The sequence below is a fragment of the Wolffia australiana genome, chromosome 9, assembly GCF_029677425.1.
Source record: "Wolffia australiana isolate 7733 chromosome 9, ASM2967742v1".
Lineage (NCBI taxonomy): Eukaryota > Viridiplantae > Streptophyta > Magnoliopsida > Alismatales > Araceae > Wolffia > Wolffia australiana.
In genome coordinates this window covers 12,751,513-12,754,830 of record NC_135843.1, presented here as the reverse complement: position 1 = coordinate 12,754,830, position 3,318 = coordinate 12,751,513, and the positions used below count along the sequence as shown (strand labels likewise).

Here is a 3,318-nt window from a genome sequence, read left to right as displayed (position 1 = left end):
AGGGCTTTCTTCTTTTCATTCTATAGCACACATCTCTGCTTGTTTATGGAGTGCTCAGTCACTCTTTTATGATTGCTGAGTTCCAGGTGCTCACTACCTACAGGTTTTTTTACTCGAAGGCGACTGCTTTTGCGCAAGGGCGATGGATGGGTGCACGACGTCCGCCTCAACCTTCCGTCCCAGTTCCTGAAAAACGATCTCATTTTCTCTTTCACCTACACTGTTTCTGGACCTTGTTATTTCAACATTTAATATCTTTTAATGTGGCAATCTCTTTGAAGGTTGGGCAATTGTTATGAATGTTAAAATTGTTAAAAAAATTCCTTTTCTTCGTTCTCCAGTGCGAAACGCAACTGACTGATGAATCACTGAAAAACTCAAGTGAGATTGATAAGATCGAAGATAATTATGAATATTACACGACTCCTGACAGAAATCGAAGAGAATTATAATTATCGGATTTAGGTAATTTAAATTGAAATGAGTTTTGATTTCAGATTTATCTAAATATTTTCTTGGAGTTGAAGTTCAATGCCAGCTTTAGGTAAATGAAATAGTAAATAGAGGATGTTTGCGTTAATAGTTAAAAGGGGATGATGAATTGTTGAACAAAATTTATTATTAATCAGAGGATATTCTGGAACAATCTGATGGATTAACTAGAGGATACACTTTTTTTTTTTCATCGAGAAGAGAATTCCTGAATAAGAAAAAGAGTAGACATATGATGTTCTTCAAAAAAGAAAGATGGAATAAGATCATCTTGTCTTGGTTGTACTTCCTTGCAAGCGCCATGAGCGAAGGCTCAATGATACCTCCCCTCAACCTCAGAACGAGACGCAAGGTAGACTCTGCAACCGTAAAAAACCGATTTTAAATTACCAAATAAATTTGTTGAATACAACCAAAAAATCCTCGAATACCTTTCTGGATGCTGTAATTGGCGAGGGTACGGCCATCCTCGAGATGCTTCCCGGCGAAAATCAGATGCTGCTGGTGTGGAGGAATTCCTATAACCAAACAACAACCAGATTAAATCGAAAAAAATACAAGAAGCGAAATTTCAGCACTGGAAATCGATCCAAGAACGAACCTTCCTTGTCCTTCTCTTCGGCCCCTTCCTCTTTCAAGAATTAGAGGATCCACTTGTTTAATCGCATTGGCATTCTCGCAGAAAAAAAAAAACAAAAAAAACGTCGTCCAGGTCGATCGTCCACCGTCCGAACATCCCGGACGGACGATCTTTCCGTCCAATGGGACGAAATGTCGTCTCGTCCGGGGTTCCCCGGACGAAACTTCGTCCGGAGTTTCGTCCAGGGACGTGGACGGGACGAAACCTTCGTCCCGTCCGCGTCTCGGATGTATAGGGCTGACACACCCCGACACCACCTATGGCTAACAACTTGCAGATTCAGAAGAGCCAACCAGGATATCAAAGAAGAAACGTTGGTCATAACAGATACAATTTCCAAAATAGGGGACGAGGAAGAGGGAGAAATCAAAATTTCAACCCGGGTGCCATTTATGTCTTCAATTTTAACACAGAGCAAGAGAGTGGCCAGAGTTTCTGTTGTCACTCTTTATGTTCTTCTTGTTTCGTCTTCAAAACCTACGGCTACCGGTTTTTTTGACGTCTGACCGGGTTGAATGCTCTGTCGCCTGAGAGGATTGTACATGCGACTTTTTTCTGGTAATCCATTTCATTGAACGCGAGTAACTGATATGAAGATCGATTTTGGATGATACGGTGTCAGTCTCTCGCAGTACCAGCCAGGAGAACGAATTGTAATACGACAGCTAAGCGGCAAGTGGAGTAAACTAAATTATTTGATTTCATCGCCCATAAGTTCAATAGTTAGGCGCGACTATGCGAAGTTCCAAATAATACGTGGTTGATTGAACGCCATATTCTCTGATCGCCCGTATCCACATCTCTAAAAGCAGTAAGCACGCCCCGTGTGTGGCGATCCTACACTCTACTCCTGTTTAAAGCGTCATTTCTTATTCTTAATCTATTCTAATTTAAGTATTCTTCAACTCAGGCACATCGTTTCAGAACTTAAATAATAATGGGATCAAGAGCACATATAGGAAGGAAGTAGAAATTGGACATTGAATGTCCGTATGGTGAGTGTAGCTGCAATGTGACCGAGTTATCTTTCTCTGATTACCCCAACACCCTTGCTGCAAAAGGATTGAACGATACGGGTTGATCACTTGTGAATTCATTTATACATGTATCGTTGCGCTCCTAATCGAATCTTATAAAAAATTAATACCCACGAGAATGAACATACAACACCAAAATTGTTTTCTAAATAATGTTTTTAATATTTTTTTATGCATCAGTTCTCGGTAAAACAAATCCGGATTTACATATAAGATTTGTATTTTAGTCGAAGATAGTTCATTGGTCGCTCCTAACTCCCTGCCCTTCAATATATGCAAAGGACTTCCCGTATTCTCCTGTATACTGTAAATAAAAATTCGAGAATCAATTATGGGTCTCTCTGCTTTCAGCACATTGCGTAGCCCTTAAATATGAGAATTGACTTCCCACTTCGCACGAGAAAAGCCCACACCTGAGAAATACATAAGAAAAGCAGCAGACCTTATTTTATAAGACGCATCGCAACAAAACGATCCAAATACAACAACGCGTTGTACAACATAGTCTTCAAGCAACAAAGAGAAACGAGAAACAGGACGAAACAGGGGAAAGACCATATCGTGGCGGCGGTGATACGTAACGTGAATAGAGGCCTGAGGCGCAAGGCTTGTCTCTGCTGTGCTGTGTCTGTCACGCCATTCTGATTCTTAGCAGGTCTTTGTGCAGAGACAGCGCAAGAAGCTGCACCTTCCTGAAGTGAAGCGCTCCAACCTGCAAGTTCGGGCGCAGTTGATGCTGAAAAGACAAAGGCCTCGGAACTTCCCGCTTCGCGCAGAACATATTCTTGCAGAAGCCCCAACCAAGTCTTCCAACTCTCTAGCACCACTTACCTGTGTAGCTGAATAATATCAAATAAACAGTTAGAATAATTCATACCCTCCGCCAGATAATACTACGAAATAATTTTCCAAGTCAATAAATACAAATACACTCTAAAATAAATAAACATAAAATTATAAACTTGAGGTTTAAGAAAAAAAAAAGCAGATCGCTCAGTCTACGCAGGGTTGTGTTCTTTCTGTCTTGCTACAAAAATCCTGAACCTGATATAATCCACGAGAATAATGAAATTATGACTAAAAAGAGCAGTGGAAAAGCATTGGGGTTTTGAGGTAACAAAATACTAAATGCGTCTTCTTTGAAGAGCT

General features: G+C 40.5%; 1 long non-coding RNA gene across 1 annotated transcript; it reads right to left on the bottom strand.

Moving 5' to 3' along the window:
• Window positions 1–601: 601 nt before the first annotated feature.
• On the bottom strand, window positions 602–2,822 carry LOC144707441 (uncharacterized). The gene is made up of 3 exons (XR_013582474.1): window positions 1,094–2,822; window positions 924–1,010; window positions 602–851 (listed from the first exon to the last, which is right to left on the bottom strand). It is a non-coding gene; the product is annotated as an uncharacterized LOC144707441 (long non-coding RNA).
• Window positions 2,823–3,318: the final 496 nt, after the last annotated feature.